The following is a 23491-nucleotide window of genomic DNA, read 5'->3' on the forward strand; positions in this document are numbered from 1 at the left end:
AATTTAAATTCAAATGATCGTTTTCTTCCACATAATTAAAAATGTTTTTTATTCGTTAAAATCTTTTTTAAGAGTAGAAGTTTTCAGTTTTCCAATTACAGAATATCAGTAAATGATACCGATAGCTAACACAATAAAATTCCCAGTCTTCTAACTACGCAAATTTTATAATTTGAGTTTTTCATTTAAAAGTTAAATGTTCCAAAGATATGCCTAAAAAAGCCTATATTTGAAAACTATTAAAGGTAGCTTTTGAGGGGAAAAGTAAGCTTATTTTTGGTGGAAGTTTTTAGAACAGACGAAAGTCCTAGAAAGAAAACTGATCTTGTGAATATGAATTTCCATTAAAATTTTCTGCGTTAGGATTCGAACCCGCGACAGAAATGATTGATGGCACTAAAAGGCATTAAGCCTAAGCACCTTACCACCTGAGCCACAGTCACTCTTATATTCAAAACCTTCAAAATCTATATGGATAGCGAATTTATCTAGACTCAATAATTTTCTATTTGAAAATGAGTAGAAATAAAGCTTTAAGCTTATGAGTATTCAAGCTGGATAAATATTTTGGAACGCTCTACTCATAAAATTTCGTACGAATAGGTTGGGCAAAAAGATTTGCTTGGATTTAATTATGAAGGCTGAAGAAGTGTAATCTGAAGAGACACAGGGATTTTTAAATTACAAAGAGATTTACAAAGAGATTAATTTTAAAAGATTTTTGAAAATTGAGCATATTATAACATTACGAAAAAAATTATATTACTGATTTTTGCAAAACTTTAAGAATTACGAATTTAAAAAATATATTTTTCCATGTGAAACCTCAAGATTTAATGTATCTATTTCAGTTTTGGTCACGTTATAATGGACGTATAATGAACCTTTTCAGTTTTAGGCTGTTTTTGTTACATTTTTTTCCTTTTTGGCCCGTCCTTAAACTTTTCCTAAGAAGGTTTTTTTTTTAATTTTCCAATTCTTTAATTAGAGGTGAATAATTAAGATGTTTATTGTATTATTACGTAATATTTTCAACTGTTTCAGGGTCAGAATTCTTTTAAAAATGTCATTCATATATTTGAGTAGCTACATATTTAAAAAAAAAAGTCAAAGTAAGCGCTCCGCGCAACTATTTTGTTCGGTAGTCATATTTTTGGGCCAAAAATTCAACTATTTGGTTTAAATATTTTCCTGAAATTTAATTTCCTTTTCGAGTATTATTGTCATTATTTAAATACGTTACCATTTTATTTTTAGAAAATTAATCTTCGTGGCTGTTACACGTTTCGTTGAGAATTCATCTTTTGTGGTTAGAAAAATAACAAGGTGGTTTAAAGTAAAACTACTTTGTCATAAATAATTTTTGTTTTATTTAAAAATTCACATTTTGTGTTGAAAATTAAACTGCTTTGTAAGAAATTCATATTTTTGGCTCAAAAATTCAAGAATTTGGTAGAAAATTAAACTATTGGGTTGAAAATGATTGTTTTTTGTTGAAAATTCAACGGTTTGGTTAAACCCAAAGGTATTTTTACGCAAATTTTACTATTTGTTAAAAAATAAACTTTTCCGTCGACATTTCATATTTTTGTGTCAAAAATGCAACTCTTTTATAGACAAGTGCTTTTTTTATTCAAAATTCAACAAGTTTGTTCAAAATCGATGAATTTTGCTAAAATTTTGAATCATTTATTTGAAAAATCAACTAGGTGCGTAAAAGTTAAATCACTTTTGAAAAATTAATTTTTATAATTGGTTGAAAATTCAACTACTGTGTTGAAAGTTGAACCGCTTTGTTAAAAAATTCATTTTTGCCAGATGCATCTCTTTGGTTTATAAATTTAACTATTTATGTGTGTGTTTTTTTCTTGTTAAAAATTAATTTTGTTATCTGAAAATTTGACCATTTCCTTTGTTGTACTGATTTTCTTCATTACAAGTTTGAAATTTGGTTAAAAGTTAAACTATTTTGTTGAAAATTTATCCCGTTTGCTTAGAAGTGCATCTATTTAAATCTTTGTCCAAATGTTCGGTTAAAATATTATTTTTTATATTAAATTTTTTTAAATTCAACTATTGTGTTGAAAATGCAATATATATTTAGACTTGAAATTAACGGAATTTGAAATGTTTCATATTGAATTCTATATTGCATTTATATAAATTTTATTTTAAAAAATGTGTTCACTTATTATTTCCTTTTTTCTTAAACAATCACTTTATTTCATCTGTTTTTAGAAAATCTTGAGCCACGTTACATTTCGGGCGAAATGGGGGGGGGGGGGGGGGGCAAAACTACGACCATCAATGAGGTAAAGATTGTACTATTTGGTTGAAATTTTTATTATTTTTTTTTTTTTAAATGTAATTATAATTATATTTATATTTAAAATTCAACCATTTTATTGAAAATGCATCTTTGTATGCTAAAAATTTAACTATTTGTACAGAAATTCAACTATTTTGTTAAGCTCATCTTTTTGGTCTAAAATGGAAGTATGATGTTAAAAATTCATTTTTAATTCTTTATCAATGAAAATAATAATAAATTAACACTTGGTTCTTATTAATTATCATTATCAATGGCTATTATCAATAAAAGTTATTATTTTAAATATTCTTGGTTAAAAAGTAACTTTTTTTCTAAAAATTTAACTGTCATCGAATAAATTTTTCTTTTTAGCTTGAAAATTTTACAATTCGTTTAGATTTAATTTTTAAATATTTATTTCAAATTTGTTTTTTTTTTACTGTAAAGTTAATCTATTTGGTTATTAATGCCATTGCTTAGGAGAAAATAATTTTTTCTTCTTCAAAATTTAGTTTTTTTTTGTTGAAAATTTTTCTCTTTAGGTCAAAAATCTTTTTTCGTTGAAAATTCCTTAATTTTTTGAAAAACGTCATATATTTTTGCTCCTTTCACGCTCTTTTTATATCCCCAATGTTGTGAAAAATCCTCTTATTTACACAAAAAATCCTATTTAACACAAAATCGTTAACACAGTTTATAGATGATTCCCTATGGACAAGCCCCTTTTTATTTTTGGTACTTCCTTAATTATTATTTTTTATTTATGCAAAGGCCGTATGCCTGCAGTAAATGCCGATGCAAATGCTACAGTATTTTTTCTGAAATTAGATATCCAAAATTTATTTTCGAATGTCTCATTGTAATAAATCTATAGTGAGACGTTTCTCCTTGGCTCGAGCATATGCGAAGCGGAGGAATTATTGAACCATTCGAAGCGTCCTCCAATATTGAAACATTCTTTATTATCCATAAAACATTTCGAGAGTATTGCAATTTCATGGCTGAAACTTCAGTGAACAGAAAAAGGAGATTCGTTAAGGATTATTAAGAAACATTGTGATTATTAAGAATTATTGTGCAGGGGGCTGGGTGACGGCTTCGAGGGTACTGGGCACATCCTGTTGAAAATGTATATGGCGTATCAGATAAGTAGCATTGTGCAATTTGCATATACAATGAACGCGCTTCCAATTGAAATGCAAAGCATTATTTTTTCGAAATTTGACAGAAAGAATTAGTATTTACGATGGACTACGAGGAAAATGCTAATACAATATGCCACCCTTGGTGCTTGTGCATGAATTTAGTTTAGTTCCTACATACGTACGATTTCGTCTTTAGTACTTATCTTACTATGTGGGCGTGGGTCAGAAAAAACCTGGAAATCAGCTAATTTTATTCGTTAGGCAAAGTCAGCGATTTTTACAAAAATCTTGCAAATTTCAGGGAATTTCAGTGTGGACACTTTTCCTTTAACCAAAAAAAGATTAACTTTTTACCCAAAAGAGATGAAATTTCGAATCAGAAAGACGAATTTTCAACCGAAAACGATTTATCAGTGAATAAAGAAAAAAGTTTTAATCCAAAATTTGTTCAAGCCAAAAAGACGATTTTTCAACGAAACAGTTGAACTTTTAAACATAGACTTAAATTTTCAACAAAAAAAATAATTTTTCAACCCAGGAGATTAATTTTCTACTAAATAAGAAAAATCTTCACTAAAACGCGCATGAATTTTTAACCAAATATTCTACAAAAAATACGAATTTTCAACAAATTACATTAATTTTTTACTAAACAGTTTGATCAATGGACGTAGTGTTAGTTTAAATTTTATTGAATGGAAATAATAATTAGTTAAAAAAATTTTTTTCCAATAATTGTAATTTTGTACCAAATAGTTGAACTAGATGTCAACTTATTGAATATCAAACGTTGAAAAGATGACTTTTCTATAAAACAGTGAAAAGTATAACCACAGAGTCTGAATTATCAATGAAAAGTTTTTTTGTACCCCCATCAGTTCAATTTAAAAAAAAATAGTTGAATTTGATTATTGGACGTTAAATGGGATTTTTAATTTGGATTTGGGTCTAATTTAAATTTCGTAAATTTTGAATTTGTCATTAAAAAAACTCTTTTTGAGCAAAACAAAAGAAAGACTAATTTTGAACAAAAAATATGAATTTGCAATAAGAAATAAAACTATTTCTATTTAAAATAGAAGACAGTTGGATTTGACTAGAAATGGCATCTTTTTAACAGAACACTTGAATGTTCAACTAAAAAAGATTAAATTTCAAACAAAAAGTTGCAATTTCAACAAACAAAAAATGATATTCTAATTCTATAAAAAATATGAATACTCAACAAAATGTACAGTTTTTAACCAAATTTTTTATTTGGTTAGGAATTATTTGAATATTGCATATAAAAGTACGAATTTTCTACGAAAGAGTCGAATTTTCTACTAAAAAAAATTGAACTTTCAACTGAAACAGATTAACTTTTAAATAATCAGTTGCATTTTCAACTAAGAAGGATGAAATTTCTACATAAAGAGATGAATTTTAAATCAAGAAAATGAATTAAAAAAAAGTATGAAATCCAATTTTTTTAAATTTATTAGTCGAGAAAGAAATAGTTTGATTTTTTGTGTTGTATTCTATTATTTCAGTTTGCGTTTAGGTGGAAAAATGAGAAGAAGGGTAAAGAATGTTAAGGCTACCATAAATATATACAAATTTCGATAGAATAAATAAGATCATTTAAAATAAACATTGAACTTCATTTGTAATACTTGACAGATCTTATGGTTACTAACTTCAAACTAAACTATTTATGATTTAAATAAAACTTTGAAGCTAAAATAGTTTTTCGTTGAATCTATAAATTCAAATATTTTCGAAATTAACTATCATAAAGTACGATCTACTGTCTACATTGAAGATTCTTCAGTTTTAATTTGAATAACGATTTTTATTACGTTAGACATATAAAAATTATTGTTCAATTAGACCAAAATTTAAACAAGAATTAGGAGATTTACAACTGGTCTTAATGGCATTAATTTCTTAAACTGTAAATGTAATTATCTTATTTTTGCTTGAAAATAGATAGTTTTTAGTTTAAAACTCATCTTTTTGTTAAAAACTAATCTTCTTGGTTGAAATTTCTTTTTTTTTTGCAAAAATACAATTTTTCGTATTAAAATTAACTTTTGGGTCGACAATTTCTATTTTGAGGTTGAACATAATCATCTTTTTTACTGTGAAAATTCGTCTGTTGTCTTATAGGTTCAGAAATATAGCGGAACTTTTTTTCTTTCTTGGTTGAAAAAACTTTATTTGTTAAAAGTTCATTTTTTACAGCATGATTCAGCTGCCTTGTTGGTCAAAAGTTGAAGTATGTTGACTTTCTTTTCAGATTCACTATTTTAGTTGAAAATGTATCTCTTTGATTTAAAATAGTATTATTTTAATCCGAAAAATCCGGCTATTCGCTCCGAAATTTGCTGATACGTGGTCATGGCTTTTTTTGTAGAAAATTAATATGCTTGGTTGAAAGTTCAAATATTTGGATAAAAATTTAATTATTTATTGGAACATTCATCACTTTAGGCAAAAAATTCTAGTATTTTGTTGAAATTTAAATTATTTATTTGAAAATTGAATATCTTTGTTGAAAATTATAGTGTTTTGTTCAAAAGTTATTTCTTATCCTTAAAAATTGAACTGCTTTGTTTAAAATTCGTCTATTTTGATCGAATGTCGTATTTTTAGATTAAAAATTCATCTTTTTGGCTCAAAGAAATGAATAAATTCGAAACTTTTAAAAATTTGATTTAAAATTCTTTGATTAAATTTATAAAAGATTCCATGGTGAAAATGTTACAAAATTAAAGTTCTGATTTCTGAACATTGATCGTCAGGGCAAATGAAAAATTGATGAATTTTTTAGGGCAATTAATGAATTTATCAGGGAAAAGTCAGGCGATTTTTAAAATTTAGTTTTTCGGCAAACCTGTCCAATATATTATCAGATTTTAGATAAATATCTTTAAAGTTGATTTTTCCATTGCAATTAGTTTTTTCTCAAATGCTTAGTTTTTAATTAATCTGTGCAAAGAGTGAAGCTACCCTTCAAAATATTTGTTTGAAAGCACAAAAATTCTCAAATCAAAATTTTTTTTCATTTGTATTCTGTGAAACCTTTTTTTATAAATTTAATTTGCAGAATAAGTTGATGAATGTATGACTTATGACTCGCCACCCCTATAAGAGGTAACCAACTCCGAGTTATCAAAATAGGCACATAACATAAAAAACATGTATATAAAATAAATTCCTGCATTTACTAAATTAAAAAAATTGTTTTTAATCAATATTATTTATTTATTAAAAATGCAATCATTAAATATTTTGTCACAGAACACCCTGTTTAATGTTTAAATTTAAAAAAAGTTGAATATAACATAACAAAAAATATATTTCTGGATTAAACATTTTGATTCAAAATGTGCATTTGATAAAATATTCAAAAACGTAGAAATCAGTGCGGAATTGAATCCTGCAAGTTTTTTTTTTGTCAAATGTTATTAATTTCTGAACAAAATTTAAGAGAATTTTTTTATTTAAGGCGCTCTTGTTTTTAAATTTAGTTTTTTATAGAATTTTCATAAAATTATTTTTCTTAATTCAAACAATCATTTTTTTAAACTTTAAACGTTTAACAAAATTTCTTTGATGCAAATATTTCACGATTGTTTTTACAGTTTTGGGAGTTTTATTTTTTGAGATTTTTCAATCATCCCTTTACTTTATGTTGATAGAATAATAACTTGTTAATCTACTAATTATCAAGTTGCGCCTATCCTCTGATAAAAAATTTAAAAGTCGTAAAGTGTTTGATTAAATTATAGAGTGATTAAACAAGTAAATTATGATATAAATAGAATGGATTTCACGCGAGATTCGCATAAAGCAGACCTTTATATCATCGATTTTTTTTCAAACTTTGGCTACATATTTGTTCAATAGAAAAAATATAGATTGCCAAAGATTTTAATTCAAATAACATTTTTCTCAAGTTATTGCACTCTTTCTATTTTGAACACATTTTGAGGAACTAAAAGAAAAATAGCAGCGCTTAGTTCTGTTTCAATCTAATTAACTAAAACTTTTTTTTTCATTGTAAAAGACCCCGGTATACTTTTTTACTCTAATCTTTCAATATTCTTCTAAAGAAGAAATGCTTACACCTATGTGAATTTTATAAACTATTTTTTGCTTCAAGTTTTATGTTTTTTAATGTCTTTTTTACTATTTAATCCATTCTTTTTCTTTAATTAACAAAAATCCGTATATAAAATATTTCTATTGTAAAATAAAAATTTTAATTTAATATATTGCTTCTATCATTGATTTTGTAGATTTTAGGAATTATTATTGATTAAGGGATATTTACACGATTCTAGGCTTATTCTAGGCACCACTATTGTAATAAAAATTACTTTTTTGTTGTCCTTTAAATAGATTTTGCTGGTGAACAATAATTAAAAAAGAGAAATTATAAAAAAATGTTAAATTAAGAATTTTTGGAAGTGTGCAAAATACATAATTTTCGGATTAAGTTAAATGCATACATTTTTGGGAAAAGTTGAATATGTCGAACCTGAAATGTTTACATCTTGAATCAAAATTTTCTTTGAAAAAAAACAACATTTACCTTTATTTCTAATCGTTATGATTTTTTCTTTCAGGTTATATTTTCAGTCATTTAAATTAATGCTAAACCAACAAGAGTAATTATTTTCATTCCTTAAGATTAATTTTCTACAAAAGAAATGAATATTTAATTATAATGATAAATCCTAAATCATAAACACGAGTCTTGAACCCAGTAGTTGAATCGTTGACTAAATAGTTGAAACTTTGATCATAAAGATTACTTTTCTACGAAAAACTACGAATTTTCAATAAAACATATGAATTTTCTATTAAAAAAAGATAAATTTTCAACAAAAATAACATAGTTATATTTTCAGTTTGAATTAAAAGAACGAATCATCCACCAAGAAATTGAATTTCAAACAAAGTTTCTTTCAACTAAGTTGTTAAATTTTTAATGCAAAATGCAAGAGTTGATATTTCAATCAATACATTTTAGCTTGAAAGTAAAAGCAGTTGAATTCAAATAAAGAAGTCAAATCTTTAACAAAATAGTTGAAAGATCTCGATCAAAAATATTATAATTTGCAACCAAGAAATGACAAAGAAGAATGCCACTCTTAACCAAAGAATTAAATTATTACAGCAAAAGATAAATTTTTAAACCAGAAAGATTACTTTTTTACGACACAATTGAATTCTAATACTGAAAATATGAATTTTTAATGTAAAAGTAATATTTTTCCAAATAGTTGAATTTTTAACACAAAAAGGCGAATTTTTAGAAAAGCATTCGCATTTTAATCAAAAAGATTGACTTTTTTTGTTAAACATTGTTTTTCTGAATTGCGAACAAAATAATAAAATTTTATGTTCATATCCGAAACTTATAAATTGAAAAAATAACTTTTCCGAGGTCAGCATTTCTATTTAAATAATTTAGAATCAATCTGTAAAATTTGTACAAAATGTTAATTGTTATAAATTATTTTTAAGAGTTCCAATTTCTTAGGCAATTTGATGTTTTCTTTCCTTTTTAAATAATCGTAAAATTTCGCACATCTCAAATTTTTGGAATTAAATTGAACAATCGCAATGAGAGACTGCACCCTCAGAAATTATCAAAAAAATGTAGGGCCTTGCAATAAAAATTCTGAATTTTCTTTTCCGGGTGTGAAAAATCAGAACAAATCACAAAAAAATTTGAAAATAAGGAAAGCGATAAAAAATCAGTACATGTCCTGATAATCAGCACTTTTGGTCACCCTAGTAACTATTAAGAAAAATCTAATTTTCAATAAGCGGACACTTGTAACCGTGACAGCTTTAAATTTAAATTCGTTGTGTATTCAAATGAGGTAACCAATCATTGGTTGGTGACCAATCTTTGCGGGAGTGGCCAACCATTGTTCCGATTACCTTATCTGAGAACCAAGCAAAGTGATGACGGACACCTGAGAATCATTCCTCATTACAAAGTAACTACTTGTCTCTTTTCAAAATGCAAGATATTATTGATTAATAAGAAATGATTCTGTAATAATGCCCTCTTACACATACCAATAGAGACGAAAGAATTTTAATGGACACTATTTATAAAGTAAAGTACGATAGAGGAAGACAATAGCAGGTGTGAAGATGATTCGATAGATGATATTATTTGGATGTTTTGAAACTTGGAACATAATGCCCAGATGTTTGAGGTACGGAACCCAAAGATCAACCAAACGAAAAGATCGGCCGATGAAGACGTTGTAAAACGAATATACGGTTCGTGTCTCGAGTTCTCACACCTCGAAGACGAAGCGGCGCACGGTCAAAGGCCCGCGGGGGGTAAAGCCTTCGGACCGTGAGGCTAATTGATACGTAAGATTACGTTCCTGGGCCCCTCTCCCCCACCCCCTTTTGTAGCACCGTGCCTCTCGAGGCAGGGAATGATTGGTCGTCGGACCAGGGCCCGAGCACTAAATTCCTCGTTCGAGTCGATTTCCCCGGCACGCTCGTACGTCGTGAGGCACCTGGACAGGCGAGTAACGTCCACGAAGAGCCTCGGATTCTTTTACTTTTGCGAACCATTGCAAACCCAGACTCCATTCCGGATCGCTTTGCGATTTATGGCCGAGTTCTATGACTCTTCTCTCTTCCGCAAAAGGGTTTCGTATGGCCAATTTGCATGAGCAAATGTCTAAATGTACAAATCTGGAATGAGAGGATATAGTCGGGCGATAAATGTCCAACTTTAACTTCAAAATAATCACGTTTATAGGAGAAATGCCTGGAGTCGAGTCATTTTCTGTCACACTTAAAGGAGGCTTGAATTACATTGGGGTAGGTAACACTCGGAAATAACTCGACCTTTTACATTTTAGAGGTGATATTCAAGTGCTGCATTTTTGTCCATACGATTTTTTTGAAAGTCAGAGATTTTGAAAAAAATCTTGAAGAGGCAGTTAATTTATACAGAAGGCGTTTTTAATAACTGATAAGGGTAATCAATTTGAAAACCTGCATTTGAAATTGTGATATTTCTTTTATAAAATATTCTATGTTAAAAGTGTTTCAAGTATATAATTCAGATCATTCTTATTAGCACACTTCTTGCCTTGTATTTGTTTTTTTTTTTCAGTTGCTTCCTCCTGGCAATTATATTTTTAGCTAAAAATTTCATTATTAGGTTGAAAAATCAATAATTTGGGAAAAATTTATCCTATATTTGTAAAGATTTACATATTTGTTAAAACTTCCTTTTTCTTGTTGAAATATCATATTTTAATGTTGAAAATTAAATTAAATTTTTTTTTTATAAAAAATTGAACTTTTTTAACTTATCTCTTCTGTTTAAAAATCCATCTCTTTTGTTAGAGATTTCATTTTTGGTTAACAATCTGACTGTTGTGTGAATATTTATTTTAATTGTTTGACGATTTACATTTTTATTATAATATTATATTCTAAGGATATAAAAATACAAAAATATTTTAAATGTTAAAAATAATATCTTTTTATTGAAGATTGGCCATTTTAGTAGAGAATTCTTCTCTTAGGTTGAAAATTCGTTTTTTTTTGTTTGTTAAAACTTAATTTTTTGTCCGAAAATTTAACTATTCCAGTTAAAAAGTCATCATTTTAGTTGAACATTCATGTCGCTGGTGAAAACTGTAATTACTTTGTTGAAAATTCATTTTTGTTTAGAAAATAATTTTTTATTACTGGAAATGTAACTGTATTATTTTCAGTGAAAAATTGATCTTTTCTAATTGAAAATTCAACTACTTGGATAACATGCATATCGTTGGTTACAAGTCGGACTATTTTGTTGAGAATCAATTTTAATAGTGAAAATTTAATTTTTCTTTGCTTTTCGGTTGAAAATTTATGTTTTTTATTTGAAAATTTAACTTTTTGCCTGATAATTGATGAATTTTGTTGAAAATTCGCTCACACAAACGTTCCTTAATGTCTTTTATTTAATTTCGATAATTTTATATTCGGTATTCATTTAATGTCGATGTAAGTTGTTAAAAAAGTCAATTATTTTCACAGATAATGAGGTTTTAAAATATTTGAAGGGATTGGAAAATATTTAAAAGCATTTTAATAGATTTCAAGGAATTTAAAGTATTCAATCGATTTCAAGACATTGGAAAAAGGCGACTATAGGCCCAGCATACAAATATTCGAAAATACTGATTCATGGGGTACACTCAGAAAAAACATTGAACTAATTCAACAAAAAACTTTTGTTTAACATACTTTGTTTGATGAAACTAAAAAATTTGGTCAGCTAAAATAAACCTTTGGTTATATAACGGAAACAAAAAAAAATAATTTGGTCAATTTAAGTTAATTATGTATTTGAGCATGTTTAGTTGATTCAACCAAATACTTCCATTACTACACTAAGCATACCGAAACAGATTACGTCAGCCCCCGCTTGTGGCCAGTTTCGCGCCGAAAAGAGTCGAAAAGAAAGTTCGTCGTATCATCAATTTATGAAAAAATGAGTTCGACGAACACCGGAACAATCAGTGTTAAATTTATTGCAAAACTAGGGTCTGTAACAACATCCAGAACATTTTGAATGTTAGTGCAACCTTTACTTTGCAGGGTGCAGCTTAGTTCACCCGTGCAGCCAATCTATAATTTATTAAAGAACCCCAAACAAATGTATGGAAAAAGCCTTTCTATCAGGTTTGGTGAAAGTTCGGTTTTCTGATGCTGTCCGCGATATGCTTATCAAAAATTTTAATTAATAAGAAGGACTTTTTCTATACATTTTGTGCTACCGTTGATACGACGGTTGTTGATTCAAACAAAATATTTAATTAGGTCAACCAATATATTCATTGGATCAACCCGAATATTTAGTTGGATCAACCAAAATACTTATTGTAATCGACCAAATTTTATCACCCAACAAATTTGGTTGAATCAACCAAACATTTGATTGACCATATAACAATGTATTTATTTGCTTGATTCAACCAAACTTTTGTTGAATCAACTAAAATTTTTTCTGGGTGTAATGCAAATAACAGACGAAAAGATCTAGGAGGTCCAATATGTAGATTTATGCCGAAATATTATTTTTGGATCAGATACTTAGTTTGAGACAGTTTGATTCCAGGTAAGGTGTTAGGCACACTCAGAAAAAAAGATTAAGTTGATTCAACAAAACAGTTTGCTCAACCTACTTTGTTGAAACTACAAATTTTGGTCAGCTCCGATGAAACTTTGGTTATATTGAGGAAACACAATGAATTAATTTGTTTAAATCTAAATCATTACTTATTTGAGCATGTTCAGTTGATTCAACCAAATAAATGTATTGAGCGGAATATATTATTTATTAGAAAATGATTTGGTTAAACTAACGAGATAATTTCGTTGATTTAACTAAACACTTTTATTAACTACACTAAACATACTGAACGTTAGTTTGCGCGAAGAAAAGTGTCGGAAAAATCGTGCATTGTGTTATGAATTTATGGAAAAATGAGTGCTACGAACACCTAGACACTCACAGTATCAAATGTATGGCAAAACTGGAGTCTGCAGCAATATGTAGCACATTTTGAATGTTAGTACAACTTTTAGTTAGCAGGGTGCAGTTTAGTTCACCGATTCAGGCAATCTAACCTCGAAATTCATAATGACCATCATTGACGAAAGAATCCCAAACAAGTTTATAGAAAAGGCCCTTCTGTCTGTGGTGAAAGTTAGATTTTCTGATTCTGCAAGTGATGCTAATCATAAGTTTTAATCAATAAGAAAGGCTCTTGCTACACGCATTTTATACGACCGTTAATACGACGAATGTTGGTCCACTCTAAATATTTGGTTGGATCAACCAACATATTTGATTGGATTGACCAAAATATTTATTATAATCAACAAGCTTTAGTAATAAAAAAATTTGGTTGCATGAACCAAACGTTTAATTGACCATATAGCAATTTCTGAGCTCAAAGATGCGTTATGTCCTCTTGGCTGTTTATTATAATCATGGATAAGTGTTAGCGTTTGCAGCTGACAAAGTTTGTAACGTAGAGTCAATGGAAGGCTTGCAGAGAATGTTCAGCAGACTGACTGCTAGAATGAAGAACATGGGCCTTAAAATTAACGTGAGTAAAACCAAAATTATGGTGTTTGAAGGAAAGGATGAGAAAGCAGTATGGTATGTATAAGCATTGCCCTAGACGATGAGAGGAAAGACAAAGTTGATAAGTACTTGTATCTTTGTAGTTTATTTGCTACTGACAGAAAGATCGACGGAGACATAACCAGGCGTATAAATAAGGGTGGAAGGGTTATCGGCAGTCTAGAAGCCATTACCAGAAGAAACAAAATAGAAAATAAAATAAAGCTAAAATTGCAATCAATAATTCTGTACTAGCGTCCACTGTGTTGCACGGAAGCGAAACCTGTACCTACCGAGAAAAGAGTATAAGAAAAAAATTAAAACCCTTTGCATAAAATTCTTGTGTAAGGGATGCGGTAAAACGCTAGTGGACAAAGTCAGTAATGAGAGGATTCTCAATGAATATGGTGTAGAGGAAATACTGTTTGACAAGAGTTAAAAAAATTTGTGGAGATGGTTTGGGCACGTTGGGGGAATGCAAAAACAATGATCGACGAAACAAGTGTATTTGGGTAAAGTAAATAGTAGCGTACCCAAATACAGAGCGAGGAATGAATGGCGGAAATGTGTGAATCAAACCCTAAATCGAAAAGATATACAGAGCTACATGAACAAAAGAATTTGCATAAGAAAATGTATGGACACAAAGTTCAGAAATGAGAGACGACAAATATAAATTCAATATGGAGAGTGTCAATGGAATGAGAGACGCCTGCAACAAAAGACCTTGGATACTCATGGGCCCGTCTGGAGAGATTTACATGGGGACTTTGTGAAGCTCTGCGCCTCGGGTTCTTGCTAGAGAGATTGATCAGCGATCTAGGTTGGATTAGTTTTGCGGAACGTACATGTTATATAAATAAACAACACATTAATCCCCCCTCCCCGTTTGACCACCTCGTACATTTCCTATGAACTCCTTGATCCCCGATAGTATAACGAGGTTACAATCGAGTGAGTGAGAACAATATTTATAATTATGATGTGGAAATGCATCGGCATAGTAGAGTTTTAAATTAATCGAAGGCAATCTCTTTTCAGAACTTTATACAATACAATGGTATTATGTGTATAATAGTAATAAAAGTAATTTCAATCTACGAAACAGGTTTTGATTTGGAAATTTACACAACAAAAGAATTAGAAAGTGAAAAACTACGTAAGAATTGCTTTGGACTTTGCTATATAGAATTTACAAATGCAGTTGGAAAAAATTTGATATCAATATTTTGAAATGAACTGATCAACTCCTTCATCTTTAATATCTCTATTTTAATTCTGAAAGAGTTTAAAAAATGTCATAATTGAACTGTTGCGTGTAACACTAAGGCAATCTATTTTGTGTTTTTGCTTGGATCACTTTATTGAAAGGTAATTGGAGAGCCGAAAACCTTGCTTTTGCACGCAACTCTCGAATTATTGCCTATTATTTCAATCAGACAACAATAAAGGAATCGTCTTTAGTTATTTTGTAGCCCACTTTAAAATAAAATTAGAATTATATTAATTAATTAATTTATTGACAATAAACTCAATTCAGATTGAATTTCATCAAGCTCAATCTTACGATACTTAATATTTTGCTATAACAAAATAGTAAACACAATTCTAAATTCAAATTCTGCATTAAATTGCTATAATTCAATAAATGCTTAAAATGAATAATGAATGACTGATTAACACATTGCATGTCAGGGATTAATCAAAATATGTAACTCATTTATTAATCAGTGAATGCTACTGTAAGTCACTATTACATTTTTTTAAATTCATCTATTTTATCAAAAATTAAACTACTTGGTTGAAAATTGAACTACTTTCTATAAAATTTATTTTTATTGTGAAACGTTAGAAATTTTACTGGAACATTTATTTCTATGGCACAAAATAAAATTTGTTGTTGAAAATTCGTTGTATTTTTCATAGAAAATAATTTTTTAATCACAAATTTAATTATTACATTTTTTTAAATTAATTTTGTATTTGACAATTGAACTATTCGCTCTAAAATTCATATATTTTTTGCAAAAGTCGACATTATTGGTGGAAAATAAGTCATTTCCTTTGAAAATTCTTCTTTCTGTCAAATTACACTGTTTTTTATTTAATATTATAATCTTTTTTGATTGAAATATATCAACTACTTTTTATGTGAAATTAAAATCTATTTTGGGTTAAAATATAAACAGAAATATGTTTGTTTAAGAACTAATTTTTTCTTATTGAAAATTTTAATATTTGTTTTAAAGTTTAACTAATCTGTACAAATATATTTTCTTTTGTTAAAGATTCGTGATTTAAGTTGAGAATTCATCTCCTTCTTTAAAATATAACTTTTTGGTTGGTCACGCAATATTTTTTTTTGTTTTGGTTGAAAATTTAACTACAGCGAAACATCCATTATTCGAACCTTTATCATTCGAATTTTCGAACTTCTACAATTCGAAATTTTTTTCGCCCCGGCGCATACCTGATGTTTCACATGTTAATATTTCTCAAGAATACGAAGTTCAATAATTCGAATTTCTCGATAATTCGAAGAAAATTGTGCGCCCCGCCGTGATGATAACCTCTATAATTTGAAGTACACCCTGTCAAAATTTGCACGTTTGATTATGATTTTTTTGCATTATAATATGAACTGGAAATATATATTCACTCTGCCCGTATCGATTGTACTTTAAGGTAAATTCATAATACGTTCTATGGGATATATGTAATTTGCTGAAAATTCGACATTTTTTAAATAAAATTATTCTTCTTGCCAAAAAATTATTTTTTTTTGTCAACTATTTTCAAAGTTGAGATACTTTATTAAAAAATTCATTCATCTGTTTGGTTGAAAACTTAACTATTTGGTTATAATTTCCTTCGTTTGGTCAATTATTCATAATTTTAGTTTAAAATTAATCTATTTGGTTAAAAATTTAACTATTTTGCTGGAAACTAGTTCATTTATTTATTGATTATTAATACATTTTAGTTTAAAATTCAACTCTTTGTTTAAAAAATCATTTATTTTGTTGAAAATTCATCGTTTATTAAATGAAATTAGTCTTCTTGCTGGGAAATTAATTATTTTTTTAATTGAACTGGTTCTTTGAAGGTGGAACTGCTTTGTTAAAAATACAATTTTTATTTACTGATTCCTCATTTTAGTTGAAAATTCATCGGATTGGTTGATAATTCTAGTATTATGTTGAAAGTTTGTCTTTTTTAGTGAAAAATTAATCTTCTTGCTTGAAAATTTACCTTCATGATCAAAAGCGTACCCTTTTAAGACGAAAATTCAACAGATCTGATAATTTAAAATTACTGATTTTGTCAGCGAAAATTGACTGATTTGAAAAGTCGCTTTTGACTGATCTCTCAGTCGTCGAGTCCACATTATTTGAATCAGTAAAAAGGACTTAGAATCATTCACTTTTGATTAGTGTACAGTGTAACGAATGTTGAGAAAAATACGAGTTACTTAAGTTTTTTCGGATATCGATCTTCCCATGGTCATTAACTTCCTCTTGCAGATGTTTTCGATTAAATCGGAATTAAGAATCGATTCGAAATAGGTTGTTTTTTACGAATAGAAATATCAATCTCGACCCAGATAATAGTTATTATTTTCCAGCCGATAAATGGCTTCCCGTGGGAGAAGGTGGATGATCCTAACCGCGATGCACCCGAATGAATTAGGACTATAAGCCCCCCCGTGGAGAGCGTTCGGTTTTTTGGTGAGTGTTAAGTAATATATTATGCGGCCAACACCTGGCCGCGTGCGGACGGGCACACAAAAGCTTTCGTTCCTTCGGCGAAGATTGAGAACGATCGTGACTCGTTAACACCCTCCAAAACAACGTGGTGACCACCGACTAAACACCTTCATTCTCACCTCACCTCACCCCTACAATGACCAAAATCTAAAGCTGAAACTGAAACAGTCCTCTTTCTCAAGTATCCTGTTTTTCTTTTCAATCTCCCACACCAACTGCGACTAACGAGCCAACGATTATCGATTGCCTTGTCTTGATTTTGCGTAAAGGATTGGGGAGTGGGGCTGAAAAATATATAGGAAATTAATCTGGTTTGCCTCGACTCTAGGCTTGTGGTCTTCATTTATTTATCGCCCTCCATTTTTCTTGGATGGAGGAAGAGGGAGAATTTTATTCGTTTTAAAGTATTCTGGGCTGTGATCTGAGTCACTTTTAGTCGTTTTTTTCAATTCACTTTTTAGTCAAGTTTTAAAAGGAAAAGGCCACTTTAGTCAGTTAAACCATCTCACCTTAGATTTTATCTCAAAAAGAAGAAAAATTAATTAATCTATGTATAAAATGTATAGTAATCTATGTTATGAAAATGCTTTTTAATGTCCGACTTTACACTCTTTTTCTTATCCCCCCCCCTTTCCCATTTTTAAAGAATTCCTATTTTTTCCCTATTTTCAAGAAAATTTTTTTCGTATGTTTTTTGGCTTAAATGTGAAAAAAAAACCGAATAATTCGAGAAAATTCCACAACTATTTCGGTAATTTTTCTAGTTTTTGGGAAATTTTCCCTAAAAAAGTTGTGAGAAAATTTTCTTATGATTAAGGTAAATTATTTTGTTATTTTGATAATTTTTCCCAAAACTAAAAACCGTAATTTTCTATAAATATTGCAAAAATATTTTTCCTTTCACAGAAAAATTACCAATGTTTGAGGAATATTCTCTATTTCGAGTAATTTTCCACTTTAGACTGGTAAAATTACGTAAAAAGTGGGAAAAATCCCAAAACGTGATAGGCTTTCTTTATTCCCCAAGTAATTGGGAAAATTACCATAAATAATGGTAAATACGATTATTCTCTCTAAACAGTTGAAAATAATGAGAAATTTAATTATTTTATTGAAAACTCCACTTTTTTTGGAAAGCCATATTTTTAGGTCAAAAATTAATTGCTAGTTTTGTTGAAAATTTGCCTTCTTGGATAGAAAAGTCATCTTTTTTTAGAAAAAAAAGTAATATTTTTTGCTTGTGAATTAAATTTTTTGTTGAAAATTCAAATTTTGTTGTTAAAAATTGGTCTTTTTAATTAGGAAAATAGGCTAGTTAAAAGTAAAACTGTTTTTGGTTGCAGTTTAACATTTTTTGTTCAAATTTTTGACCATTTCATTCAAAAATATACTATCTTCTGGTAGAAAATTCATCTTCTCTGTTAAACATTCGACTTTCTGGATAAAAAATTGAACTTATTTGTTAAAAAAGTCATCTTTCTTGTTTGAAAAGAGAAATCTCGTTAAAAATTCAACTTTTGTTTTGAAAAAATTACTATTTGGCTTGAAAGTTCAACATGTTAGCTGAAAATGCAACGGTTTTTGGCTGCAGCTTAATCTTTCTTGTTAAAAATTTCGACTTTTTATTTAAAAATTCAATTATTTAGTTCAAAATTTGACTTAAGGAGTCAAATAGTTTTTTAAATACCAATATTTTTTGGTTGATGATACATCATTATAGTAGAAAATACATCATTTTGTTAGAAAATGAAACTATTTTGTTGAAAATTTATCTTTTTCGGTAAAAAATTAATTTTCTTGTTTGAAAGTTGATTTTTTCGGTTCAAATTTTTGTTGAAAATTCAAGTGCCTGGTTGAAAGCTGAACAACTTTTTTAAAAATTCCTTTTTAAAGATTCACCTCTATGGTTGCAATATTAACTTTTTTGTTCAAAATTAGGGTTTTTTGGTCCAAAATAAATCTTATTTTAATGAAAATTCAACCATTCCATTCTTTGTTAAAAACTTATTAACTATATTAACTATTTTCTTAAGGGTCTACCCTATTTATTCTGCTTTGCAATCTAAAATAGATTGCAAAGCATGCTATGTTAAAAATTAAATTACTTTAATTAATAATTTCCTGGTCTTCTAGTTCCTATTGTAAAGTATGTGACTATAAATACGGCAGTTTAGTGTCAAAGGTTTACTCAACTTGTAATAAATTAATAAAAACTTATCTGAAAATTAATTGTAAAATTTACTCCAGAAATTGTGACCTGGGTTTTCACCTCCAAATTCAGCAATACAACTTCCTCTAATCTTGTAAATGCAAGCTGAAAATTGAATTTGTAATTGAATCAAACTTTCTGACTGGATAAATGTTTCGATTGTCATGCCACGCCTTTTTTGTTTGAAAAATATAATCGCTTTTAGTAACTTTTTTGGTAAAAATTATTCACTTTTTCCTTTTTTTTAGCACATTTGTCTCTAGCCGCCGAGCGTATTGAAAAAATATCGTATATTAAATATTAATCCCAATAGAAAGAAAACGGATGTGTAAAAGTTGAGTGAGACGGATAGGTGACCTGAAAGGAGAAAGTAATGAGAAAGGAGAAATGAGGTGGGAGGATTAATTTCGAATTAGATGATTGGGAACGATTATTTTCAGAGTTCATTGCGTTATAATTAGGAGTTCATAAGGGTACGTTCGTCACACGTATAATTAATTAATGTAATGGATAAATTTGTTTAACATAGTTTTCTTCCTATTTTACATAAATATCCTTCCTATTCTTCATTAGTTTTTTACTTTGTTTATACAAATTCTTGAGGACCAGAAAAAAGTATATTTTTCAATTCTCAAGCGACACGTTCAGATGTTATTAGAAAAACAATTTGATTATGCAATATTATTGTAATGAACCGTTATCCTCTATTGAAATAAGGAACGCATTTTTTTGCTGAGTTATAAAGGTTATGATATAATAGGATTAGAGAAAAAGGAACTGTTAAGAAGACTTAATTATTGAAAACTTTAGTGGTCAAATTATCATAATTATTTTTTGAATGGTAAATTAAAAAAGTGTTTGATATTATTTTGAGGCTAGAAGTTTTTGCAGTTCTTTTTGACTGCATGTGATATATGGTACATTTAATATGAAATCAATGTAATATGAATTTCCTTATTTCGATAATAATGTATCATTTATTTATTTGTTTATACTTATAATAATTTATTTTTATTTCTTTAAAGGATTCGTAAGGTTTTACCCCCCTCCCACGTCCTTATGTAGAATAATATATTTTTTAATCAATATATTTGCAAATATCAACTATTTCCCCCATAAACGAGATTTCAAGGCATTTTTAGTTGTTCGAAAGTATTTTTACACATTTCAAGGGATTTTAAGTTTTTTCAAAGGATTGCAAAGTATTTTTAAGAATATAAATGATATAAAAAATTTTTGAAGTATTAACATAAATATATAAAACTTGTTTATAATACAATTTTTTACAGAATTTGACGAGGTTATCTAAGGTTTTTAGGCGTTTCATAAGGTCTTAATGTATTTTAAAGTATTTCTGGCAGGGAATTTTAGTAGAATTTCGATGATTTAAAGGGATTTAAAGAAATTTCAAAGATTTTCAATCTTGCAAAGAATTCGAAGGATTTTTATATCCACGGGTTTTAGAGGATTTCATAAGATTTCAAAAAATTGAACGGCATTTCAGAAGATAAGGATTAATTTTCAAGGTAATACAAATTCTAAAGAATTTGGTAAGATTTCGAAATATTTCCCGGAACTTCTAAGTTTTATAATCGAGTTTTAGAATTTTTAAGGGATTCTCAAAGATTTCAAAGGAATATAATGGGTTTTGATAGGATTCTGAACATTTAAAAATATTTCATGGATTTTCACAGAACTCTTAAGAGGGTTTTAAACGATTTTAAGATATTTCGAAATAAAGCCGTTTAAAAAAATTTGCATATGAAACTGAAGCATTTTCATGAATTTGGAATGATATCAGTAGATTTGAACGAGATTTTGAAGATTGTACGAAATTTTAAGGCTTCAGGAAAGTCTTAATGATTTACAATGATGTTAATGGATTTTAGGAAATATTTTGATGATTTCACCTAACTTACGAAAGATTTGAAAGGATTTCGTAAGATTTAAAAATATTTCAAGGAATTTCAAAGGATTTTTAAATATTGTCAATTATTTTGAGAGATTTCGAGAAATTTAATTGGCTTTCCAAAAATCTTAATGAATTTTAATATATTGTAAGTGGTTTTATGATATCCTGAAAGTGTCACACCGGTTTATAAATTTTAATTAATTTTAATGGGATTTCAAAAGATCTTTGAAAACTTCGATATATTTTGCAGAATTTTAGTTGTAATAAAGCTGTAGAGATTTTAAGAGATTTTCATGGGATTTTCATTATAAGAGATTTTTACGGAATGTTGATGATTTCGAGTAATTTGAAAAGATCATATGATATTGAAAAATTAATTTGATTAAAAAAATTTCGAAAAAAATGTCGAAAGATTTTCCCGACCTCCTCCTTTTACGAAAACACCTCACGTAATTAATGGATGCTCCCAAAGTATCTGAAATCTTCTCTTAATTTATATCTTTATGATTCTTCAATTTTTATCAATCTTTATTCTCTTAGACTTAGATTATCTTCCTTTCTCTCTTCTCCCCTAATATCTTTGGAATTTTAGTCTTCCTTACTATATTTTCACTTTCCTCTCTTCATCAATTTCTTCTCTCCCTTTAATTCCTTTGAATTTCTCCTTACCACATTGCGGATTCTTTCGTTATCAATTTTCTTACCCTTCTTCCGCAATCAAAGACTTTCCTTTCTTTCCCTAACTATTTAAAATTTCTTTCTGCCACGTCACATATCTACCTTATCTTCTTCCCTCCCTACAAAAAGTCAACATTTTTTGAAATCTTACGAAAACCTCTAAAACCCATTGATATAAAAATCCTTCGAAATCTTTGCAAACATTGAAAACCTTTGAAATTTCTTTCTTCAAAAAATTGGAAAAATTACCACAATTACTTTTATAGTTCATGCAAGCTTTTAAGGTTGCGGTAACTTGAATCAAAACAACTTTTTTTTTCTTTGAACCCTAACATTGAGTGACGCGACCACAGATTTGCTTGTGCGACTGGCGCGAGTTGTTGGTGAAGTTGTAGCAGGAGGTTAAGAAGTGGAGAGGGAGTAATCGGGGTAGAAGGAGGAGAGTACGATCCGTGCCGCAGAAGGTGTCGGGCAATACTTTCCAAGGCGTCCATCGCCGCTTGACGTCTTAATGCATGTCGAGAATAATCTCGCCGCCAATTTATTACACTCTTTCTCATTTCTTCCCCCGCTAGCTCCTCTCGACTCTTCCCTTCCAGGTACCCTCACCGTTTCGGAGAGCGGTCCTCTCGCCCTCAGGACCACCGCAGCATCACCCTTTCCCTCTTTTTCTCCAACTCTCTTACCGCAAGTGCCGTCATCCCTCTTCTGAGTAGTGCCGGCGGCTCGCACCTAATAGAATATGTAATTTGAATTTTTGAATTATACCTAAGCCGATAGAGTCAGATGGGAAGTTGTGAAGGAGGATAAAGGGGTATTGTGTGGGGTTTTGCGTGGGTGAGAATAAGAGAGATGAGAATGTCGTGGCTTCTGCTCAAGAAGTGGGGACAGCTCAGGTGTCGCAAATTTATGGACTTTATGTAATTCCGGTCCACGGTCATGCTATTAGGATTAGAAGTATAGTAAGAAGGTCAGTGGCACCTGTTCGGGGAATAATTTCCGTCGTTAGTGGTATCACTTTATTAGCGGTGAAAAGAAATTACTTTTCATTGCAACGGAATTTTATTTCTCTTCCTTCTATTACACAGCCACACAAAAAAAAGTGTGCGGATCTGGTAACAAGACACACGTATTCCTATGGATTTTGGGGCGCTGAATTCAAATTCGGTATCAAAAATCCCCCATCACGTCATGGTTGAGCTATAACCTCAAAAATGACGAAAAGTCATGCACTGAGGCAAATAAATTTCAAAATAATGCCAGTGATGCAAATTTTCACTTCAAAAACATGTCGACAACTGTGA

The sequence above is a fragment of the Belonocnema kinseyi genome, chromosome 4 (genome assembly GCF_010883055.1).
Source record: "Belonocnema kinseyi isolate 2016_QV_RU_SX_M_011 chromosome 4, B_treatae_v1, whole genome shotgun sequence".
NCBI lineage: Eukaryota > Metazoa > Arthropoda > Insecta > Hymenoptera > Cynipidae > Belonocnema > Belonocnema kinseyi.